This window comes from Apteryx rowi, unplaced genomic scaffold, assembly GCF_003343035.1.
Source record: "Apteryx rowi isolate R43461 unplaced genomic scaffold, aptRow1 scaffold_10, whole genome shotgun sequence".
Lineage (NCBI taxonomy): Eukaryota > Metazoa > Chordata > Aves > Apterygiformes > Apterygidae > Apteryx > Apteryx rowi.
In genome coordinates, this window is record NW_020447197.1 from 721,851 (window position 1) to 748,406 (window position 26,556).

At 38.2% G+C, this 26,556-nt stretch overlaps 1 long non-coding RNA gene across 1 annotated transcript in view; it reads right to left on the reverse strand.

Moving 5' to 3' along the window:
- The window catches only part of LOC112964138, a 199,441-nt gene that overhangs the window by 135,541 nt on the left and 37,344 nt on the right, over nucleotides 1-26,556 (reverse strand). Inside the window, exon 3 of the long non-coding RNA XR_003252869.1 lies at nucleotides 21,943-22,006. This is a non-coding gene — a long non-coding RNA (uncharacterized LOC112964138). The remainder of the gene's footprint in view (nucleotides 1-21,942; nucleotides 22,007-26,556) is intronic.

The window sequence follows — 26,556 nt, forward strand, 5'->3', positions numbered from 1 at the left end:
CCTAGCACCTTTAAAGTCTTTTCCTGTGGAATATCAAGGGCACCCAGATAAGCAGTAGTTGTCCAAAATGCTTCTATTTTAAAAAAGCAAGTTTACCTTCTGAAAAAAAAAAAAAAAGAAAAAAGAAAACTTCCAAGTGCAAGTATTATGAACACCTAAAAAACCCCTGCTTTGTTGATTGAGTCTGGAAAAAGACACAAGTTTGTATCATTTAGCAATTCAAGTGCCAGAAGATACTCTGTAAAGATAAAAGTCAACATCCTTTATTGTTTCGGTATTGCTAACCTTTAAACAAGATGGATACAACACTGGGAGCTCTTTCCCTTATCCCAAAATCACAGTAGTGGCAATAAAGCCTTACTTTCAGTTATTCACACAAAATTATTTGATCTTTTCCTAGATCATCATCCATCATCGTTATTGCTTATCTAATATACCAAGTTTGAGATCTTCTAAAAGTTAGGTAAGCATACAGTTCAGCTTCTCAGAGTCAAACATGAGAAACTCAGTTGCCACAAATACCAGAGCTCCTCAGGCAGAGTTGCTCCTAAGCTATCAGAGACAGCAGATCTGTTTTCTGACAGAAAACCTATTAGTGATGCCTTCCCAAGAGAGGGGGGAAAAAAGTTACCCATAATACCAAAATAAACTTCAGTATGAAACAAAAAAGAAGTTCTGCTTAGCTTGATAGACACTAGTGTTGAAACCCCAAGAGAAAAAAAAAATTCAAAATTCTCTTGTATTTATCAGCAAACTTGACTTAGGACCTGTAAGATCAAGTCTATTGGATCTCAATAAATAACCATGCTCCAAAAGAAAACCTAGAAAGAAGAAAAAGGTGGATGTGTGGCAAGGGAGTGTTACACTTTAGAGAAAGTCTCTATTTTGGGATTTATGTTCCCTTCCTATAAGCTCTTAGGTGAAAAAGATGTTTGTGCATGAGCTTTCTTTTAAAAAAGATAGCAGAAATGGAATGGCCAACTTCTCACACGAGAAATACAAGAAATGAACACGCTTGTAAGCGGTAGATTTACAACTGCAGTTCGTGTAAGCATACCCAAGAAAGCTTCAATCAGTTCAGATGGGTGACACAGGCTTCACCGCAGCACAGTCACGTGACAAAGACCTGAAGGGCTCTGATGTGCTAGCAGCACCTGCACTACGTCTCTGCTGTGGCATCTCATTTACTATTAGTTGAGAGAAAGTTGGAAATCAACCTGAGCGCGGCTTTTACATCCATCTCCCAGATGTAGCCCTCTGCTCTATGGAAAATAGAACCTGGAATAGTCAGGAAACATTTCAGATCAGCCTACTGAGCTGGCCAATTCAGTATCCTCTGTATAGGCATTAATTAAAGCTAATTTACTTAATATAGTCTTCCAGATAAATGGCTACTCTCTGGTTATTTCCTGTACCTTCATGAACCAACATCCAAGTACAGCTGAAGACTGTATTGTAAGCATGAGATAAGGAAATGAAATTACTATTTTAAGCTTTCTATGAAACAAATTTTTAACGATTTTTGTCAAACTAGGATTTACAGACCTCATCATTTGGTTGAATTCAAGGTGATGCTTCTTGGCACTGATTTTTTAGCAAACCTCTTCTTAAACACACTTCTGCAATTCTTCTCATTGCTAGATATAGTAATAATTATTATAGACATGTTTAATAAGGCTAGCTTTTCTAAGAAAGATTTCACCCTTTAAAATGAGAGCTTTTTAATATGATGGAAAATTTTCTTTTAAAAACTGGAATTAATGTGCACTGCATATAATGTGTTGTAAAACAGGCAGTGCATCATTATCACCTCCTACTCAGAGCCATTTTAACTATAATCTCAGTATTTGGGTAGCTCAGCTAATTAACAACCTAGTATTACTGTAAAGATGAGATTGTCATGTTATTTGAAGTGGTTTTTAACAGTCTTTGAACACTACTAAATTTATTAACAGTTTGTGCTATTTTAAGAAAAAAATTATATAATTTTTCAGGAGTCTAGAAACTGGAAAGCTATGTAGTTTGATAAAAACTGCATTTACATTTATATATAATACATTATATAAATACATATATATATTTATATTTTTAAGCACATTGGCCAATCTCTGTAAACTGCTTGTACTAATCGATGCAGAGGTTAGAATACAGTTTCTGACGTTTTCTCTCCTTACAATTCCAAATTGTGGCATCATTTTAACTCATGCTGAGAACAAAAGCAAAGAGAGAAAAGCCTAGCAGTGCACACGTACAGTGAACAACATAACCAGGGACAGTCAAGCAAAGTTCTACAACCCTGAGTTGTCATAAAAAAGTAACCATTAAAAGAAAGCACAAGGCAACTAGAACTGCAGCTTTCTTCATACCCACCGTCAAGTGGCCTCTGCTCAACACATGCCAGTGTTTTCAGACAAAACAGTTACAAGTTCACTCACAAGTTGTTCCAAACAACTAAATCACTGGATATGAACTTTTAAGCATTCAGATAGTACACTAAGTTTTAGATATCTACACTGTTTTATGATTATCGCCCCCTACGCAACTCCTGTATCTTGTAAAGTCCCTTCTTCTAATACGACCTTAACAAAACTACATCTTTTCCAGCTGTGGTCAGAGCTATTTTACCTAAGGAGATCCTCCATAAATACAACATTAATCCAATTTGTGTGTAGGGGCAGGAAAACAACCTTCACCCTTTACTTGTTTCTACTTCCCCAAACATGGGCTTTGAACAGAAGCAGAATATCAGGAGAGGCAGAACTCCCTGCTTCTCCTTCAGAAGGCTCTTATCTCTGTAGGACATTCGAATGGGCATGAGGTTCATGAAATGTCAAAGATTTTTTTTCTTCAGTGGAGTATACTGGCATCATAACATGTTTTTCTCCAGTAAAACGGCACAAACCCCAACTATCACTTCTCATTTCAAAATATTTAAAGAAAAAGTTCTACTTTTGACCTGCCAAATCTTTTGAGTAAATCCTGAATTACTACCACATGCGTTCAGTGCACTGGTTTGTTGAAGAGAAAAGAAAGAAGGAGCATTGAAAAATATTTTGTAAGGTAAATTTATGAAAGAAAGTAACAAAAAGATCACCTCATCTATTAAAACATATAGAACTGGTTTAAAATATTCTTGCTAAGTGCAAGTACCTTCACCATATTTGATTAAGGCATATTTGTAAATAGTCTGAAGTAGAAATGAGATACAAAAGTCAAATAAACCTGAATACCAAAAATGCAGCTGAGAAAGCCTTGTCTGTAAAATAAAAATTATGCTTTATACACCATATTTTTAAGATTAAACTGGGAATTTTACCCTAATACAGTGTAACAATGGTCAAAGTGATAACACTAATTGTGCATTGTATTAAATAAGAAGTTAATATTGTTATTTAGCCTTCTGAAGCACTCACATGGGCAAATCAATGAAAATAAATTGTTCATTAAGAAGTTGAATGTTGAAAGGGATTTTCAAAATAACTACGGCTAGACGAATCAAAACAGGTACCGAAGCAGAAGCTGTCTATCAAACAATTCAAAATGCTGATGTTATGGGTAAGAAAGAATATGAAAGAAATATGTATATTCTTGAAATCCAAAAGTACAACAGAGCAGTGTTGCAGTCTGAGCTTTGAAAACAGAACCACATGGTCTGCTAAAACAGAGACAAAGACTGGACAGGCTATTAGACTTCCTATTGAATAAACAGGATAACTGAATTCTAATAAAATACACTTGTACATAACTTTGCAATTATTCATCAGAACAATTCTCATTTCCTTTATAAGATCTACTTAGAGGACTTATGTAGCTATTCTATGCAATCATATACGCAGTGTCTAGTCAACAACCAGTTCTTTTAATGTTTACATCAGATTTTCATAAAACTAGTGGTTAGAAAAGGAGCTTAGAGAAAAGGAAGTACAACTGATCCAGCCCAAACCTTTACTTGAGCTGCACTCTAGATCTGTGTATTGGGGCTAACAAGGCAAAATAACGGATGGATGGGAGTGACCCAATGCCTTTCTAACAGTATTGTAGTATATCTGATAAAAGTCCATATACATGATCTACTTATTTCAGTCATATACAAGAGACTGACAATACTGAGAACTCTGCTCCAAATTAAAATAAGAAAGTAGTTTAATCAGGAGCTAAGTATGAAAGACTTGCTCATTTATCATTTTATTTCGTGAAATGGGGTAGAACTGAAGAGCCTAATTTCTCTTAAATAAAGGACTATATTAGTATTTATTTATTTATTCTACAGTTTGTTTTGTACTGCAGGATAATTGCAGGATTATCATTTCCACTCAGGGGAGAAATGCATTTGTTATTAATCCATTAGAGCATTATTCTGTACTGCGCTACATTAGCGCAATTTCATCTGTTTTACAAGGCATTAAGACAATAGGTCATCTTATAAAATGATATTTTAATCTCAAGTATTTATTTCTCAAACCACCATATACAAGTTTGTCCGACTACTTACTCCTGTTTTCCTGCAGCAACTTCTTGGCAGGCTTTGTGCCAGCACCTGAAGATACAGTCATACCACTAACGGAAAGGGACATCAGTTACAACCCAGACTACAAGTCAGTCATCATGTTTAGAGATTTCCTTTTTCCCCTTTTGCATCACTCTTCCAGTTTCTATGCTGATTAACCAAAATTCATATCTTATTTTCCACACTGCGTTTGCTTTTGAAGTGTCATGAGGTCTAGACTTGTCAGGCCCGTTCGCATGGTGCCAGAACAGTTTCCGTACTGGCTCTACCTCTGTAGACCTTTTCCTGGTTACAGTTTGGCAGAATTCTAGAATACATTAAAACCAGCAGCTCTTCTGCCCTTCGATATCTCTTTCTTTATTCTATACCTACAAACAGGGGCTTTCCAAACAACAGTAATCATGTTTTTCAGTACAAAAATAAGGATCCACTTCCACTATCAGGAAGTTAAGATACTCAGATTAATCGCAAAACAGAATTAACAGCAAGAAGTGCAATAGAAAGCTCTTTAAAGACTTCACTGCTAAGTTGTTATGCCAAAACACATTGAGTTGTCAAATCTGCACAGGAGAGTAGTACAGCACTCCCTGCCTCTCCCCACCCCAACTACAGATATCGATTACCAACTTGACATTAATAATGCAAAGAAATAAAGCACCCCAAAAAAGAGAGTTAAGCTCCTACGCTTGTGGCCAGCTAAAAGTAAAAAAACAAACAAATAAAAGCCATTAAGAAGCAGACATGACCAAAAAAAAGGTTAACAAACAAAAAGGGGTATTCTTCTTCCTCATATTAACATTAAATGTATCCAGATCTGTCCAGGACTAGGTTCTGGAAAGACTGAGTACTGTTCTCCCTAAAACATATGGAAGTAAAAATTTACTAAATCATAAAACTCAGTGAAATAGAATAAGTTAATACTGCTCATTTGCAGAAACCAAGAAGCTGTGCCTTTTTGGCTGCAACGTTTTGGTCCCTCTTAATGCACTTACCCCAAAAGAAAGGCTTTATGTGAGGAATTTCTTTTAAATTGTGATATCATTAACCCCACAACTGTCAAAATCATTTTATTGGAAACAAATGAACATATAAGTTTAGTATGGTCAGAACAGAGTCCTATAACTGTAGTAACCCAACATATACTTAGCCAGAGCTACAGCAACTATAATATACAATTGGCCTTGCTTTCAGAAGCCAGAAAGTTATTTCACATATGTCCATTTTAATAAATAACTGCTCATTTTTTTATTTTCTGTTAATCTAAAGTTACCAGGATATTAGATCCTGAAACAGTCTAAATTTTTTCTAACTTTATATATCCCTAAGAAATGTTTAATCATGTTATTGTGTACTGCACTGTCTCAGTACTTCAGAAAGTACTGAAAGTAACATATTTTGGCTATACACAAAGTGCTATTGTAAGAGCATTATTTCTACAACCAGTCACTAACAGAGCCTTTAAAAAAAAGAAAAAGGCCTAAAAGTTACCTTAAGGAGATCATTTGTATCTTCCAAGCATTAAGAAAAAGCAGCATCAGGTACCTTACCTGAATGGTGGTGCTGGAGACAAACCTACTGGGAAAGCAACTTTTTCTTCTTCTTTTAACCCCACACTAAGAGAGATGGAGCTTTCCTCCAATGCAGCCACGCTGCTGTCTTCAAAGCACACCAGGCCATCGCCCCACAGACACGCCGCAGCGACGGCAGCACCAGCGCTTCCCTCAAGCGAGTCCCCCAGGCTTGCAACCACGCCAGGAGCAAAACCGCAGATCCTTGGGCCACCTCTCCTTGCCAGGACATTCCTGATGAACTTAGCTGAGAGCTCCAAGATCCATTTTGCCCTGTGTGCCTTTTAATAATGCTGTACTTGGGAAGGCTGCTTGGTTTTAGGCTAAATTCTTCCCAGCTGAGGTGGTTAATTGCTGTTGGATGAACAATACTCAGCTGAAGCTTGGGTCACAGGCCCAGGTTACCTGCGCAGCCAGGTGCTGCAATCAGGCATGCTGTTCTCTCCATGCCACTGCTGGAAACCCTCCACTTCCACTACGTGTTCACATAAAAGTTTGTGGGAGTGGGAAAGTGTTCTAAGTGCTTTCATAAACAACCTATAAATACAAATTTATTCCTAATGTGACTACACTGAGCGTTATATCAGGGATGCCTTTAACCCAGCATCTTTGCTGTCAGAGTTCAGACTCCCCAGTAGGACTGAAGAAAGTAGTGAAATACTGTCCAGCATACAAAGAAGTAGAAGAATCTGGCTTTATGTCATGATAGGGGTCTTCATTATCAATATGAATTTGGTCTACCATATATAAAACACATAAAACATCCTTTAGGAACTCCATAATCAGGGTGGGTAAGTTCTTATGCTATGGTATATACATTTTCAAAGGCAAAGACAAAAGCCAATGCACACAGGAAATAGCAGCTCACTGAAAAACTTCATGCATCACTTCAATCTGCATCTTTTACACTCTCCCTTCTCTAAAGAGGCAAAAATGTTATGTGTAAAAATATTTCCTGCTATGAAATACAATACATTCATTCCATCTACCAAAAAGGGGGGAGTTTGAGAGGTTGACTGCACTCAAATGATTGTTAAATCATCTGAAGCTGCTCTCTTACAGCAGCTCTTTATTCAGGATGCACTGGGTAACATAAGGGTTGCCAGATAAGTCTTGTTTACATAAAATTAAGGAAAACACCAAGATCGAACTATTTTATAGTGACAAGTGTACATTCCTCCTGAATACTAAAATCAGATATCCTTAATATTAAAATATGCTCAACTTTGATATCTCCCCTCACAGGTCACTGCACTCAAAGAAGTCTCATCGAAACCACTGATATTAATCCCTGAGGTGAGGCACTACATGAGACACAAAATACAGTTTTTCTTTCAGGTATACGAAACTTTGCACAGCCCCACTTACTCAAAACTCTGGCCTCAGATAGCTACCTAAATTCTGGATCCTGCTTCCATGTTAAAAAAAGTAATGATTCTGCAGGACAGTTCTTCTGTGCACCAGCAAAATCAACTTGTTCTTCACCCACTTCCAAAACATCAAAATAAAAACAGTATTTATGCTCATAGTTAGCTTCTAAAGTAACATTGAAAATCTAGAAAGAAGTATAGCAAATGCTAGACAGTAAAGAACAGAGTAGGCCATTAATATTTTAAATATTCTCCAGGCAGCGTTATCAGTTTGTCGTAACATCTTCATGTCCAGGTGAGCCTCCCTAAGGTATCCAGTGTGTACTAAGATGTTTAACAAAATAAACACCTCTATATTACAAGGAGTTAAAAAAAAATACATTGCCTCCTCCAAAATATTTTAACTCTGCATGTAAAGCTGTGATAAATGTATAGTTTTAATTTTACATTTGCCAACAGTGACACCTGCTGGAAAGCACTGTGGTCTTATTTTCTGTATTTTCAGGCACATGCCGTAATGTGACAGCTCAACTTACAGCGCTGTGATGTAATTCAGTTTGCACACACGTGTAGTGGGAACACTTTTTAAATCATAAAGTTAAATCTTTGTACCAGAGGTTGAGTACCCTGAGGAGCAGTGGCATGCAATCACTTTTCTAGTACTCTTTGGTGTTTCAGATAAAAGCAAAACCAACGAATCTTACTTGAGAGTATTTATTAGATCAATAGGCTTTGAGAAATGCCGTGGAATTGGGACTGCACGAGATCTTCTGGGTTTTCTTGCTTCTACTCCATTCTGAATGACTTAAGGCATCTCCTGTTGAAATCTGGCACACAAGCACCACGCAAAGTCTCACAACTAAACGTTACTAATTTGCTCAGCTACACTTCAGATAAACAGTTGGAGACTATAGTGTAAACATTCCTGCAATTTTTAAAGTAAAATACATAAAGAATGCCCTTTTTGCACTAAAAATAACACGGGCAACTGAGTATTTGTCCCTTAAAGTAGTTAAGGTGTATTATCTTCTTTTCATACTGTTTTTAACATGGCGTTCCATGCTATGTATGGATCTTATGCAAATGCTCTTTGATTTCAAATGAGACTTTGCATACTAAGGAGTCTACTTTCCCATCAATGCAGAAGAGATTTACGCACATAAGTCCCATTACCATTAATGGGACTCACCCACATAAATCCCCTGCACATTGATAGACCCTTAGGATTTACATTGAAATGGGTCCTTTAGAGCCATTACAATGTCAACCTTTTGCCAGGATTTTGCGTATTAACAATACTAAGCAATACGTGGCAATCTTAATGTGCAAAATCCTAGCAAAAGGCACAACACAGAATATGAACAGAGCAAAAAAGATTCTTGCTCTTACTCTATTTAAATATGATCTCTAATTATTCCTCACCTGTCTGTATTTGTATTGGCTGTTTTCCAGCATTATTTTCCTTATAAAAAAGTTATACCTTCTATTTCGCATGACTATCCTCTTTCCTTAACAAGCGTTGCTCACAATCTGCTCCAAAGCAACTTTAAATATTTAGTTTCCATTTTCCAGCTGAACAACTTCCCCTTCTATTAACTTCCCTTTTAGCTGGTTACAGTCTTTTTGTTTGCTTGTTTTTAGACTGATAAGCCTATAAGCATGGTAATATAAAACTGATAGTACAAATGTAGAAAGAATGGAAGTTAAGTTGACCAAAACAGAATAGTAGCAGTAGTATACTAATTTGTAAGCAGTGAAGCGTAAGTCCCAAAGCACGCCACTTCTGTGGAATCTCTGTAGCCCTTAGGATTATAGGCAAGAAAAGCAAGGTCACCTACAATCCCACACATTTTCAAAAACACCCACATATCAAACTAATCTAAATTGCCAGTAAAAAGGCAACATTTGTCACCCATGCTACCTGAAATGCTTGCAGCAGGCATACCTTACAGATACACCATGGCAGGTCAGCTCCTAACCCCTCATTTGGTGCCTGACTTTCCATAAGTGCTTTGGTACCTACAGAAAAATTAGACGCTAAAATATTTCTGCAGAACTTGGTCTACTAGTAGTTTAAGTGTTGGGCAATTCAGTCCGCATATCAACAACTGAAGAAAAAAAAGTCCATGCCCACATGGTTGTTTGCTTAACTCTCCTTGCCATTGGGACCCACCCAAGAAAGAGGAGCATATATTTGATGAACAAGAATACTTATGACATTTGGAAAAAAAAATTACATTTTATTGTTAATTGTTTGTACCTAAAACTTTAACATACGTTTGTGAAGTTGGATTACGCAGGCAATACTTTCCCCTCCTGCATTTAGCAACCATTAAAGAGCACTGAATCGCTAAATCACTGACACCAGGAAGACTAGCTCCAAGATGCAACCAAAATGCAAAAATCTTCACCACTTAAATCCTGAAATATTCTCTCCTCTAGGGTACTAAATAGCAACTCCTACTTGCAGTTATAAAAAAAATTAACACCCAGATAGCAGGCTCCCACTGCAGTAGGAAATGTATGTTCCCATAAAGAGAGGGTAACATTGCTGCAGACGGTAACTGTTTTACATGAACAAGATACAGTCCTCATTTTATAAACAGGGATGAGCTGTTCAAGCAGCATGCCCTGGGTGACCAGCAGCCCTTCCAGCACGTTGTACCAGCTACTGCTCCCTGATACCAATGGATACGTCTCTGCTGCAAAGCAGTAAACATCCAAAAGGTTCCTGCCATTATTTCACACAGAAAATTGTTTTACACTACAAATTTAGAACCTGCCATATTACAGCCAAAAAAAGTAACCATGGTGATTCTTGATGTCACCTACAAGACAGATTATTCACATTGTACATTATCTTATTCTGCTCCATACATGAAGTACGAATCCACTAACTTCAGTATCAATACAGACCATGATATGTCATAATGCTTGCAAAATCAGGCTCTTAAGACCAGACCTTCTAAGATAATTAGATATTTAAGAAAATGAGAGTTAAGGATGAAAAAATAGTGCTACAGTGTAGATCCATAAAAGCCAGAAATCCCAAAGAGGGCATGCATGCCATTTAACTGTCAGGCAACTAAAGTCTGCAGAAGAGCTGCAAACGGCCAGCATTCTTGCACAAACTTTGCAAATCACCTCTTATTCCCCCCCCCCCCACACAAAATCAGCACAGGAATTCATCTCTTATTCTACACTAGGCCCAGTAAGGAACCTGCCTAAGTAATTTTCTGGTTGAATCTCCAGTTGGTCCCATCCAATAGCATGTCTGGAGAATAACCAACATACCTAGAGAATGGTCATTGTATTTTGGGATGGAACTCAAAAAACCTCTTCCCCTTTCATTTAAAGGAAAAGCACAGGATGGTGCTCAAGGAGGTACTAGAGGCGATAACAGTCCTTTTTATACAGTATCTCACCCATTAGAGCAACTTGCCAGGGTGTATGGGTGGGGGAGGTGTTAGGTTGGTGTTGTTTTTGAACACAAGAGTGATGTTTTACGTCTTCCTTGATCTGAAGAAGTATACACTCTAATCTTGCATACAATCATCTTGTAATATGCTAGCTGGCAGTACACCCCCATCGCACTGACTTATGTGGCCCCGTTTTACAAACATATGTGATTCAGAGAAGGGGGTCACAATTCCACAGTTACAGGAGAGCATGTACTTGGGAGAGGACAGACCAAGTCCAGAACCTCACGCAATGGCTGACACACTGACTGTATATCAAATTAAGATTTAGACTTATATGAATTCAACAACTAGAAAACAATTCTTACACACAGTCATTATTTCGCAAGTTCACCTGAATACTAACAGGAAAAGGACAGGACAGAACCAGTTTCCAGGACATGATTCAGTTCTATATTGCAGTTCAGCTGGCCCACAAAGCTGAAAGAGTCTGTTAAAACAAAAATCCAGGTTATAATGGCTTATTCTCACTCCTGCTGAGTAGTGCTTCTATAAGAGAAATGCATAATTAACACCGCCCAGCTATCCTGATCTAACTGAGCCCCACACTCAGGGGCTACATGGGGTTTGGAGATTTAAAGAGCATTGCAAATCCCATCTTCTGGCTTTGCCATTAACATATGCCCATCTTCCTGCTCAGAAACAGTCCCTGAGTTCTGCCTTCCCCAGTTACCTTTGCCCAGTGCCCAGAACTAGGTTTTTCTCCCTTTTGTCATAGCGGTGACTCCTGCAGCTGCAAGGAAGCTGCAGTTTCAGCCCTCAGGCTTCTTCCCTCTCTTGATACTGTGCAGAACAAAGGAAGGGAGAGAAGACAGAAAGGGCAGAGAGTAGCTCAGAGCTGAAGAGGGTAGCAGCAACCCAAACTGCGAGGTTTCTTCTGCTCTCTCCTTCCTGTCTTTGCAAACGGAGTCAACCACTTTCTCCTTAGGGGAAGGAATACAAGGCTTCCCAACAGGCCTGAATGGCTGCTATACTCCAGGAGCAGCAGACAAAAGTGCAGCTGAGGAAGGCAGCCTGCTAAAGTGTGCGTTCCTCTTGCAGGCCTGAGGTCTCAGGCTTCCCACTGCTTGCCTCAACCTCAGTTAAAATGAGATTAATGAGGGGAACGAGAGAGTTAGCAAAACAGGTCCAAGAGGTCAAAATGAGATTGCTCAGGTACAAGTGTCATCCTTCAAGCTGTGATCACCTACCATCAGCTGCCTGTGAGCCTCCTATACCCATCCTCAGTTCCTCTTCTAATGACTGGGTAGCAGTGATGTACATCTCTGCTGCTTTATTTTTTGTATTTTTGCCACAAAGCAACCTTGCTGGGATGACATAACCGCTCTATTTAGTTCCTGCTCCATACTAAAGTATAATGCTTAGCTAAAAGTTTTCCCCCCTTTCTCTCATCCTGTAGTCTATTTATAAAACTTAAAATAGAGTTTCCTGTCATTTGGCAGGAGGTGATATTTCTGTATCTATAGATAGTAGTTAACAAGTACTCAAAATTACACTTGTTTTAAAAATGACACACATTAGTACTGCACAGTGAACCTCTGACTTAAGTGTCATCTTCTTCATTTTACTAGTCAAAATAAATTTTTTAGCCATTGTTCCTAGACAATAAAATGTATATTACTAATGCTAAGGTTGTGACAAGAGTGACAGAAGCCAGGAAAATTCAAAGTTAAGGCTGACACCATATCCTTTACTCACACCGGTGGGTTAAGGCAAGACAATGGCAGTCTACACTTCGAAATTCCCAGGCTTTTGTTAAATATGCCTCATAACCTTCAAATTACTTAAAGAAAGGCCAGCTTTTTTAAAAAAGGATTTTTTAATGTTTTTGTTTCTTGATGCAATTTGTCAAACATTAAAGGAATGGAAGAACAAGTGTTAGATAACTCCAGTAAAATTCATTTCACAGAATGGTGGAGGTTGGAAGGGACCTCTGGAGATCATCTAATCTAACGCCCTGCTCAAGCAGGGTCATTTATTCTTGTAGATGCATATCATGCATCTTATTGATATATTGGATCCAATTTTGCACTGTAGAAAATCCAAACTTCATGTTTTCTTCCCAGTTCCTGACTCCTTTGCAATATACACAAAATGGGGCTTATCACCCACAACCTATAGCACTTCTGTATTTTACTCTTTTTCAAGAGGTTCCTGCAAGAGTAAGAAAATAAAAAATCCCTTTGCATGACAGCACGTGTCAGCCATCACCGGAAAGGAGCACATTGGAATTTTGGCCATGGAAAGGAAGGAGCTGGGGCAGGGAACTCCACAGGTAACCAAAGGCCTGCCAGTACCTCACAGTGACTGAGATGGGCCGTCCCTGGATGGAAGAGGAGGGCTGGACTGGGATTTAAGGCTAGGAGACCCAAGTTCAACTCTGTGCTCTCCTCAGCATTTCTGCAATACCTTGAGCAAAACCTGCTTTCTCTGTTCAAGGTCCCCTACCTATAAAATGGGAAGGTAGGGCACTATAAGTATAGTGAGGTGCTCAAATACAAGTGTGGCGAACTAGATAGTAACTGAAAAATCTAGAATAAAATGCATAGCTAGGGAAAAAAACTATATAGTTATACACCCTGCTGTAGCAAGAATAACAGTATCCTGGTAATTTACATGGCCCTCTTACATTTAGTGTTTAAGCATGTTATTCTTAATGTATTTGTTTATCCTCAAAATACTACGATTACTTGAATAGATATCAGTGAAGAACAGACAATCTAAGCAAGTTGTCTATGGCCATTAAGATGCTCATGGCAGAAAAAAAACTTGAAGCAACCTCTCCATTCTGCGTTCTCTGCTCTAACCAGAGCTGGACTTCCTCTAGTGAGGGCTGCAGCTGCTAAGAATATGAGCACATAAAAATGCAAGAATTTAGGACCTACCTGAAGCTTTGAGTATATTACAAACTTGATCAGAAATCAATCCATTACCAGAATCATCCAATAAAATTACGCACACACACACAGAGCTGATGGAATAAAAGTTTTCTAATATATTGTAATCACTCCCTTCACAAGCTATCCAGGACACAAAGTAAATATTTTGGTATCTACAATAATTATGTATGTATAATATGCATAATAAACCTTAAGTTTGGAACCCATCAATGCATTTTACTGCATTAATATCTCCCAACTTTTACACAATACCCCTTTAAAATTACCATGTCTAGTTCTTTATTTTAATGGTATGATGTGACAGATCTTAAGGAATCTGTTCCAACCCAGTAACTCCTACTTTCACTCCCACCCAAACATTCAATCTGTGTATTACAGCTACTTTTCATTTCATAATTTCTTTTTCATTTATCTGTAATAGGCTAAGTTTACAAAGGCAAGTTCCTGAAACCAAGCATGAAGGATGTTGCTTATTCTGTTTTAAATCAAATACATTTTAACTTCACTCTCTGCTGCAAATCAATTCAGAGTTTACATTGACTTGACAATTTCCTTCACTCGCTTTTCCATGCTAGCAATCCCCTCATACGTTTCTCTTGCCTTTGCAGGCTATTTTCCCCTGCCTATAAACAGGGTATATACATATATGGATGAAAAAAACACTCAAAAGAAGAGCAATTTATCGATGAATTTTAGCTTAAAAATTTGACAAAAAGCATATAAAACTGAAGTGACATCTCAGCCCTTTGCCACGCACATTTCATGGAGAACAAACGTTCACTGAGGACAGATTATTTCTGTCAATTGGTTCGGTTTCCCTCATCTCCCAAACCGCTCTCAAATACTGCAGAGTTTTCCATACACTGTGTAGTTAGTAATCTGCATACCCAACCTACAACAGTTCCCAAAACTCCCTTCAGTTCACATTTGATACCCATCCATTTGATACCCCGGACTTGTTACCAGCACTCACAAGAAAGCTCACACTCACCTGCTGGACCTGACACCAAAAGGTCTGTACTGTGACACTTCATGAGAAGCCTCAGAGAGATGGCCAAACAGAGGAAATAAGAGGCATTAGAGCACAACTGATGGATCATACAGAGCTCTCAGAATAAGTTGGGAAAATTTGCACCCTTAAACTATAAAAAGAGTATTTTTGCACAAGAATATTTATATTTTCTGCATGGGTGAGTCAATGAAATTCAACTACTGACATGTTTCCAACTCAGGGAGATGCCATCCTACACTATCATGTCCATCAATCATGGAATCATGATGGAACTTAGTCTAATATTCTTAGACAATTTTTTTAATAATGATTAGAATTCCTAATTAGACTCTTGTTACACACACAATGGGCAGTGACGGTCTTACTTCACACAGCAAGCATCCTAGCAGCAGCCAAGTATTTCATGAGTATCTTGCATAGTTGTACCACCTCACACTAGATTCAAAAATATTTTTCTAACAGTACTTGATTAAGCTCAATCTGCAAGGTATCTAGGTTAGGAAGATAGTACCATGTTATAATTAATGTATTTGCACTTAACTTCACCCAGAAAACTTACGTCAGAACCATAAGCCTGATCTTCCTATTACCTACAAAGTTATCCTTCTTTAAACTTCTAAACTGAAAAAGCATAGCATCAATACTAAATATGACCCTTGAAGTTAGTGTTGCTGTTTAGACTTGTTTTTCCTGGTACAAGTTTTATACATGTATGAGGTTAACACAAAACATTCCTCTACTTTCACAGATGAGAAGGCCCAGTAATACCTAGACTCTTCAGTCAAGAATCAGGACCTTACTGCATATATAAACACATGGCAAAAAGATCGATCAGTGCCCTAGAAAATTCCTGGACCTGCACAGTAGAAGAGAAGACAACAGTAGGAAATGATACAAGAAAATGACAAAAAAGAGATGTATACTTAGTACATCAGAACATTCTTCCAAATAATATGTACTTGAAATATCCCTTTGATGATTTCAGTTAAATTCCACCCACTAGTACTGATGTACGGTTTATTGCAAACAGGAATCTGAAGTGCAGTAATGTAAAGTTGTAAATGGAATATGCATGGCATCATACAATTTCAAAGCTAGTTTTTTCTGTGATGGCTTGTCTGTCACAGACACAGCAAAAGGACTTTATACCACCAATAGAGTTGTTGCTTGTCCTTTGCTTTAACAGATGTACTTTGTCTGAGGCTCCAAAAAACAGAGTTTATACATAGTCAATTCTGTCTGCACTTTGACATGTTTTAGTGCTACCAGATAACACAATGTTTGCAGATTGGGCGAGTCAGCTTGGATGTTAGGGTTTAGAGGAAAGAAAAGAGAAGAGTGTACCATACCTTAGGGAGAGAGGAAAAGAGCACTGACCACCCTAGATACTGGCAAATCAGTCAGTTTAAGGTTTTGTTTGAATATATTTTGTTAGGCTCAAGAGACTTGTTTAAAACCTCTTTGCATTGGGTTTTTTGCCCCTTCCCTCTCCCTCGTTCATGAAATTCCCCTGCTCACATGAGACAGGCATGCCTAGCAGGTCCAGGAAAGTTCTGTCAAGGTCCATGCCACTCTTTTAGTCTAGAAAGCTATAGCTTTGTCAAAAACACAGGTAGCATTATAGGAGGTTTGTTTGGGGGTTTTTCTTTGTTTTTTTTTGGTGGGGGGGTTTGGGGTTTTTGTGGGGAAGGGGCAGAGGGTGGGGTGTTGGTTTTTGGAGGTGAGGGGGTGGTTTTTGTTTGCTTGCTTTTGTTAGATAGCCCAGGTTTCCGTAACATTTCCACCTCTAGTTTAGTCCAGACTCCCCTGATCTCCTAGGACTTGTAAACCAAAACAGTAGTGACAGTTAAGATTCCAGCCACAGCTTAGCTATTTCCAGAGGCATTCTCCACAGTCCTTTCTAGTCTTCAAAACCTCCCCTTATAATTAAGCAAAACTAACTGAATTCCCTTGTCAGTAGAATTCAGCAACAGCTATCCAAACATTAATGGAGAGATTTAGCCCCCAAGTGCCATATCTTAAACGGAGGGCTTCAACTCTCACGCATGGTCACGCAGTTTGCTAGTCTAATAGGCCACTGGAGTCCAGCAAGCTGCTGGCACTGACGGACGTTACCTGCTGCCTGTCTAAGCTACGGGTTTCTGTTGCATACTGCTAAAAAGCTATGGCTACAAGACATTTACATCATGTAAAACCCAGGAGGTTTTGACCCTAAACAGATATTGTCATCTACCACAGACACCTCCATGACAGCGAGAGTGATACCTGATAAAGCAACAGCACTTGGGTTGTATGATATCTCATATCATACAACTCACTCCCACCATAAATGAATCTGTCTTCGACTCAGTACCAGAGACTGAACTATTTTAAATATAATCATGCAAGTAAAATGGAAGGCATGTCCTCTGGTTAGGATCAGCAATACCACTCCAAGATCTACCAGCGGCATGACACAGGCATCCCTCAGTATTAATGTCACATCAATGAATGCACAACTTCCACTTCCGAAATCAGTTAAAACAGATTATGGTGGAGGCCCCTCAGATTGAAAGCAGTCCAGCTGTATGGAAACAATAAGCCTAGCAGCAGTCCTGTTACCTTTGAGTCCTATTACTGATCAAGTGTTTTCATAGAAAGGATACTGGGGTCCCTCTTTCTCCTGCAGTTTTGCCCGTATCTGTCAGCTTTCTAAGCATAAGGATAATTTGCCAAGGGAAGATAGAAGCAGCTTGTTTCATGTTGCTGTTAAGATGCTATTACTAACACAGTCTCTGAAAAAGTTGAAGTAACAGATATACCTCTGTGTGCCTCTCAGATTTACATCGTGAACCAGGAAAATAAAAAGGCTATACCTTGTATTCCCAGTTGTGCCACAAATTTTGACTTTCAAATAACAGATAAATAATAAATGATGAATAGACGAAGATTTCTTCCTTATCCCACAAAACTGCAGGCATAGCATTATGTCCCTACTTTTTGTGCAGGACAAATATTAAATTTGTGAGACATTGATATTACAGGTGATGGCCACATGATGACCACTTAGGCTCTACAATGATTTCCAGCAATCTACCCTTCAGAGGTTATGTTCCACTTGAAACAAAGGATAAAACTGGCAGAAAGTATTTTAAAGTAGTATTATCTAGACATTACCATTCCACTGGCTAGCAACGTATCCTACAAGAAATTTGCAAAAGAGATGTTTTTAAAGATTACAAAGAGCATAAGCTGTCTCAAGAATTTTTAGAGGTGTTTGTTCAGGGCTCAGGCTATGGTGTTTTCATCATTTTTAGTTACTGGATGGACTCCAATGGATTACTCATCTTAAGACTTTTTATACGTAAACCCAGAAAGAACCTACAAGAACACCTCTTCCTGTATCACGTGTTACATCATGCCACATGTTTGCTATCCACAGTCAAAAAAATCGCCTACCCTTTCCTCATGACTAAATGGAAAGTTCAAGGAGGGGCTCAAAATCACAAGTCTCAGACTTGTTGGAGGTCTTTTATGAATCCAAAATGAATGTTAAAAAACCACCACCAACAAAAAAACTACTCTACCACACAGTTCATGCTGATCAGCAAATTCTACCTGCATTATAGGGCTGTTTATACCAAACTCACAATGGATGGTGTATTAGGAACCCCATTAGTACAGCAGTCCTCAATGACCACAATTATACCCTATACCAATATTTTAATGCATTGATATTACCATCCCATCACTAACTGACAAACACCATGCTCATTAAAAGCCAGCTCTAACATTTGAAAAATTTTGGAAGCATCTTGAAGCATTTGGAGACAGATTTTATGGAACAAAAGAGAACACCATGCAGGTTACTTCACTTTTCAAGTTAAAATCAACAATGTTGCAACATCTCCAATGCACACAAAACCCCAGCCTGACATCACCAAGTATCAGCCCCAAGAAAAATTCAAAGAGGATTTGTCCAGCACTACTACGGACGTATCCTCTTTTGCTTATCCACACTCGAGTGAGAAGTCTTACTCTACTAGTGTTTCTGTGAACTGATAAAGTTAGCTGACATGTCTTTTGAGAAGATCACACTGAATGATAACAACATGGTAAGAAAAAAAAAAACTACTTAATTTGTTATTGTTAAGGTAACGTAAACCCAGACATCACTTCCAACTGAATATAACAATCAGCCTTGGGACAGTGAATTTAAATGGTAGCTAGGACTTTCAAAAAAAAAACAAAAAAAAAAACGGCCTGGACCCCAGGATATCTAAGTGTTAATGCCTTTATCTCATATTTCTCTTAACCTTCCTTCTTTAACACTCTATACCCACTCCAATTCCCATATCTTTCTGTAGCCTTTTTCTCATTCTGTCTTCCTTTAAGAAACACCTTCCAGTTGGGAGACTGCCGAGCTCTGCTTGGGAGTAGCTGAATTTTCCTACGAACGTTAGGAGAACTGAGCTACACCATAAATCCCCTATCTATATTCTCTAAGCTGGAGAAAGCTTTTAAAGGTATTCAGGGACTGAAAGTTACCTGGAAGTAAAAGCAACATTCCTCGCAGGCAGTGCAGAACCCTAGAGGGCACGTGAGGCTCAGCAGTTACTGTCCGTTGTCCCATCTCTTGCTGTTTGACATTTAAAAAATAAATGCCACTGAATGTCTATTGAATATCTTTTCCCATCCCAATCGAACTCAGCCTGATTAAACACCTTAACCATCGGATTCAACACCCTAACCCAGGGCACTAGAATTATCTAGTTATAAGCAGTCACTTCAACAGATATATCAGCTCATCCATGGTGATGCTAACCTGTCAGTGTGCATTTCCTTGTTCACGTTATACTTTACTAGATTATGTTCTCAAACAGGGGAAGTGCTTTTTAACTTATTTCATACAACTCCAGGCCCCCATTAATTATTGATTATTGTAAACCCCTCTCAAGATACAAATGAGAAGAATATGATAATTATGCATACAAATTAAGCACATAATTATACACATTCTCCTAAAAAATTAGTAATTTGTTGCTATGAGCTTCTCCTGCAACAAAACCTTCTCAGCAGGTGATACAGGACACTTATTAAAAAATGCAGTAAGAAACAAATTCATTATACTCTAATGCTTATGTGCTTGAACTCAGAATCAGTTACCGTTGGAGGTCCTGTAAGACTCATCCTGTGTATAAGAATCTTACAATGGTTTAGAAACATTAGAAACACTATTACCACACTATGCAACTCAGATCAAGGAAAAGTTTAGAACATATCCATAAAAATACATAAACAAGAGGGGACAAAATCAGCACTCCATCAAAAACTAATCCTAATTCCAGACATTTGTCCTACTTACACACCCTTAAAGTCTGTAGAGGAATTCATATAATGGGAAAGATCACATGCAGAAAACATACTTCAATCTCTACATCCCATATAATTCTTAATATTTATTTATGTTGTGGCAGGTCCCAAAGTTAAGTAAACTGGTGCTGCATCATGTGAGGAACAGTGCGCAGTAAGAAGAAAAGCTTTGATACCAGGATAAAACCATAGCAGACACTATCTTGCTTTGTTATTGTGTCCTATGTTAAATAATCAATTAACACCTGTCAAGTTTGACAGATTCTTTAAGGCAGACTGTATCTTAGAGTTTGAAGTGGCACACAGGAAGATATAAAACCAAAAAAAACCCCAAATCAATTATTATTAAAAAAGCAGGAGACAATGATTTAGCCAAAATAAGCATCACACAATCCTAGCATGCAAGCCTGTGAAAGCAAAGGTTCTTCAGTGATACAATCCAAAGTTGACTAGCTGTATGTTAGGTTATATACGCAGCACCAAGAAAGTTTCCCATTAATGCACTGTATACTGTATTTGTCCGTAAAGAAAGCCTGATGATCTGCCAACATATCAAAAAGTAAAGCCATTAATTTCACACATCTTTTCATCAGTTCTGCATATATGAAAAATGGTAGATGATCACAAAATATGCAGCAGTGAGAGTTCCAGGAAAGGTTTTTTTTTTTGGAAATTTTCCATGTTTGCTGTTTTATAAGTCAGTCATTAGGAGGCAGCAAATGGCTCAAAACCATGTGAGACAACAAATCTTGTAGGAAATTGAAAGTGAATAGGATAGTAAGAACTAGGAGTATAAAATAAACTCAGATACGAAAGTGACTTCTTGATATTCTCCAATCCAATCAGATGTCAGTTTGCATCACAGAAAATATTTTGGAAGCTATTTGTTAAATAATTTGGGATATCCTTATGGAAGCTACACTCAAACTTTGTAGTTGACTTTGTAGTTTGATGTTAGAAAAAAAAAGACTTATTTGAGCTTATGTTTTCCTACAGCATGCTTTCTAAGCTGATAACACAATATTGCACACATGTATGAAGTAGGAATATAAAACAAATTGTGTCTCCTATCATTTCATCCAAAACAAAGAACAGCTTATGACTGAAAGGACACAGTTCTGAATTATTTCTGTGGTTTCTCTACCCAAAGTATAATTTAAAAGGCAATACACTTTTACTAGCATTTTACTAACAACAACAACAACAAGATCTTGGCCAAGGACAGTTCTATTTCTCCACTCTTCCTAACAGGATACAACATAAACGACACTTAAAAATAACATGTATGAGAAGCTTTCTAAAAAAATAGAATTTCTACTATGAGTGTCTACATATTTGTAAAATTGCCAGTTATTTTTTTACATCGTACAACCAGAAAGCTGTTTTTAAAATGTATCAAAACATAAGTGGAGAAATTAGAAGCATTTTACATTATAAGCAAGCCTGTAAATACAAAAAGCATTAAAATATGGGCTGTTTGCTCACATCAGTGAATGTGATATGTAAATTACTGTACATTTATTTCACAGGCTGTATTATCTTCAACAGAGAGCAATGTACATATCGGTACCTGACTAAACAGTTATGGCAAGAAACATAAGAGTTAAACCATATTGTCAATATCTCACATTAATAGATTCACATAGCTGTACAACATTAATGCTAACAATACATAATTTGCAATTAACCAAACGTTTTCAGCTTTTCCAGGCTAATCATGAAATACAAATAACAACAACAAGGCATAAACTTACTGTTTGTTAGGTGTTCGCATGTCCTTTGGTCTGAGTCAATGGGAAATAATTACCACTAGGAAATCTGGTAAGCAGAAATACAATAAAATAACAAACATTAGCATGCCAAAAAGAATAAACTCAGCTTTCCTGCAAGTATTTTTCCCCATAATACTTCACAGGCAAGCTAAAAAACAAAAAAACCAAAAAACCAAAAACCCAAAGTTGAAAAAATATATATACACATTTAAAACACAGTCCAGCAGTGTTCAAGGATCCTTGCCTCTCAAACTTTAAAGCAGTACAGACAAATGTTGAGATGCCTACAATAGAACAAAAATCCAAGTTCTCAATCACTAGTTACGCAGTATGTGTCAGCAAGGAAGACAATTTCCAAAATAATGATTAATGTATTATCCAGATTTTTTCCTCTCTCTTTCTTTCTCCCTCTCTCTTCCCCTTCCCATTCAGGTTTTTCTTCTTATAAAATGCACATAGGTTTTTTCTTCCCTGTACCCTGACTCAGGCCTGGCTTTGAAATGCATTTCAATCTCTCAACACAGACTGCTTTCACTGCATTTAGAGTCCCACCAAGGCCCAGCTTTAAAAGCTACTGATTCTTTTTTTCTTTAGCCTTCCTCACAAAGGAAGGGTATTTTGTAAATTACCAGCTCGTTCAGATCAACAAAAGGTACTTTCATAGAAAGCCCCATTTGATTTTGCTCAAATTTGATTACAAGGATGGAGAAAAGGAAAGGAAGTCAAAAAGAAAAACCCCAGATGGCTTTTTCATTCATCTCAGTGAATGAGCTTTATCTGTGCCTTTTGAAACTGTAGCAGTGGAAAAGCATTTCTGTTGGCTTAAAAAACTTGACAAAAATTATTGGTTTGCCATTTCTCATGTAACTGCCATTGGGAACTGGATGAAAAGACTTTTTCATGGGATCGCCTGCTTGGATCAAAATAATGGAGATTAGGTATTTCATTATAAATTACAGTGGGAGATAGAGCAGGCTGTCATATTAATAGCAACCTGCTCATGGCCTTCAATGGTAGCTATTCTCCTAGACAAAGGACCAAGGGGGTTGTCTATTGAACTTGTACTTTAGGCCTGATCAATTTTCTATCATCAAGGCAAAAGGTGAGGTGACTAACAAAAGAATTCACACATGACTGACCTCATAAGCCTATAGATAAAACAGCTTAAAGAAACAAAACACATCCTGAAATTATGGGTGATAAACTGTATAAAGGAAAAAAAGAAGAGGAGAAATGATAGAAAAGGGGAAAGAAAGAGCATTTGGTCTATAATTCTCTCCCTTCTTAGGTGAATGGACATATTAAAAGCTACTTGTTTTCAGCTGCAGATAATTGCAGCATTTGCTTCGCCATGTTCTGCTTTAAACCTTCCTGTGTACTTTTTCCTCCAACTCTGTTGCAGTAATTTCACTCACGAGTAACCCAGGATTGTGTTTAATATAGAACTTGCGAGAGCTGCAGCCACACACAGGAAAGGTCATACATAACATCGCTGGCAGAAAGGTGTCACACAGGCATTACATTTATAATCAAACTGCAGAAACAGCTACCATCCCATGGGTCGCTATGTTTTTATACAAAACCTTACTAATTTAGTAGAAGTCGGGCGACTGAGTTATACAACAAGAATATCCCTCAGAGCTTGAAAGTCCTGGCATATTTCTTTCACTAAAATGGCATGTAGTTTTATACAGTGTGCAAAACAGCATGTAAAATGCCACCCATAATGTATGTAGGTACTTTTGCAAGTATATTATCTGCATTTCTTCTGTTGCTTCCCAGGAGACAGAGAACCTTCCACAGCATTAGCATTCACTTTACAAGAACTACTTTGCTGATCAAGTAAAGATACAAAGGCTGAGAACTTCACTCTCCTGAAATCAAATATGTATTAGCTGATTCACTGCTTTCTATCAGGACGAAGATTTTTCCAGTTTGCCAAACAGAGAGTCTGAATTATCCAGAACTCTCTTATACAAAGAGCCACCAAGGTTCCCAATACCTCTTCATCCTGTTGTTTCCCATAAGGTCTTGAAGTGTTCATATCCCTCCCATGACATTTGCATAACTAAGGCAAGACTGTAGGAGCATGCAAATATTTGTATTTGAAGGCCAAAACACCAGTGAAAGCAGCTAATAGTCACAGAACGTGCCATTTCCTCTTACCCACGGTTGGTTGCCCAGGTGCAAGTGGTAGCCGGCACCGCACTTTCATTGTACCAAGGGAGAGTCTAGTAGTCTGGAATTTGCTTTCAAGTCCCACTTACACAACCACAGAGAAGTCAGTATGTGCCAAACTTTCTGAGATATTTTGAGTTTTCTCCTTTCAGTCTCAACAGGGCTGTGATACTGCAGTTTCAAAACTGAAGCTAGCCATTGATTTGTGCCCCTTCACAACAGATCACAGCACCCACCTTTCTACAGAATAAAGTCTGTGTACAGACACTGAAATAATCCAGACTAAAGCTGAGCACTTTTCAGTGAGGTAAGACCCAGAAACAGCTGGACAGTACACATGGAGACTACAGACTCTGGTGTAGGGGCAGGAGCTTCTGAACCACAGTTTTGCTGCGGAAACCAGCGCGTTGCTGGATTACAGCTTCAGTCCCACTGAAAACAAACGTACGTTCATTGGTACTTAGAAACATTAAGTGAACCATTGTAAACACCTTTTCTGCAAATAAAGACAAAATAAAGACAGTGCTATGTGTTAAGCTTTGGCTGCCAAGGCAAAAACTAAGAATCACTGCCAGAGCACATACCTCCAAGTAGCTCAAATACAAACCACCCTTGGAAGTGAGTAGAAGCCTTAGTGGTAATGGTATCTTTGCATTATCCTAGAGATGCAAAGATGATTACTAAGTGATTAGCAATTAATCCCAACTTCACATCCTCTACAAGGCGCTCTACTGAATGGTTACAGAAGAGCGAGCTCTTGTAATCATTGTAAATGGCTGTCTGAAAGTATCAGCTCTGCATTCAGTAGCAGTAAGAAAGGCAAACTGAACATTAAGAGCATATAGACCAAACCAGAAAATATATTTTACCACAGCATCAATTTACCTTGAGTACCCAAAAAGAAAAGTCAGAAGAGAGGCAACATACCAAAAGAGACCACATAGGTGCAACCCTGCACTTCAGAAGAAATACCTGTGCAAGCTCTGCCTGCTGCTGAGACAACAGCTATGCTGGACCCACATAACACAGACCAGGTAGGACACATGCATTTAGTAAGCTGGTCATGTACTCTGGAGAATCAATCAAAAGCAATGACAGGGTTTTTTTCTGGTTTGCTTGTTTGTCTGCACAGGAAAAAAACACTCATACAGAAAGTCCTAGCTTGGAGCTTCACAGCAGTGAAGGGCATCTTAAGAGACCAAGAAATACAGTCCCAGTCCTTCCCATAACTAATGGTAATGGTATGTGTACTTCAAAAATTCCACTAATGATGGCTTATGTAAGAGAGCCATAATTTAATTGATTTTAAAAGAGAAAGGAAACTTGGATGTTGTACATTATAGTGTTAGACAAGAGCTCAGCAAGAACGCTCATTTTGTGGTAAGCAACCAGTCAGGAAATCAGGAAACCTGGACTCTGTTCCCTGCTTTGCAACAGACCAAGGGATTTACCTACAGTCACACCGTCTGTTCATCTCACTTTCCCCATCTCTAAAATGGGACTGGTGACTCCTCTTTTACAAAAGACTGATATTCTGTTTTCTGGCAAACTCTAAGGGTAAAGGTCTGTGCCTTTGTGTCCCACCTTCTGCTCCTGCAGACCTGCCTAGAAAGGGCATCGTGACATTTGACCATAATACTACTACTAACGTTGCTCTCGGAAGCAGGAGCCCAACCCAATCACAAACCCAATTCCGTTGCTCAGCCAGCAGTGCTATTTATGTGAAAGGAAATGCTGCATTCCCCACGCGGGACTGCTCCTCGCTGATAACGTATTTTTCTCGCCCAACCAGTTACCCTTTTGTCAAAGGGCTATTTTTGTATTATGAGTTCAGATCCTGATGAATACCTATAGCCGGGTTAAAGCACCAGTAATTGGCACAAGGATCCAGAAGTAAAAATATTTGAGGTAATTTTAGACTGCAAAACTTTGTGGATACAAAGGCTGTCTCAATTAATATTTGATAATTGTCAAATAGTGAGCCCCAGTAATAACCAAAACTGATATCTCTTAAAGCAGTTTTCAGCAGAACTTTGAAAGTGGAATAACTATTACAATGACAACACGTGTTAATCCAAATTAAAGTTCCCAGGTAAACAAACAAAGCTCTTTCTGAGCTTAAATTCTGCATTCTGTGCTCTTGTAAGCACTTAATCTGTTTGGACACACTAATTCCAGGATAACAGTCATTGCCAAAGCTAACAGAAATAATTCAGAGAAGGCACTCTGAATAAGAAATGTCCACCAAGGTAACGCAAATATAAAATAATGTATGCCCACATATTGGGCCAAACCAATCAAATTCCAGAATTACTCCCACTGTAGAAAAGCCATAAAAGCCATTGGCTTTTGTTCGAGATGTGTTTGGTTTGTTCTCAACTTTCACATCACAAACTCACTGTCACATTTTCCTCCAAC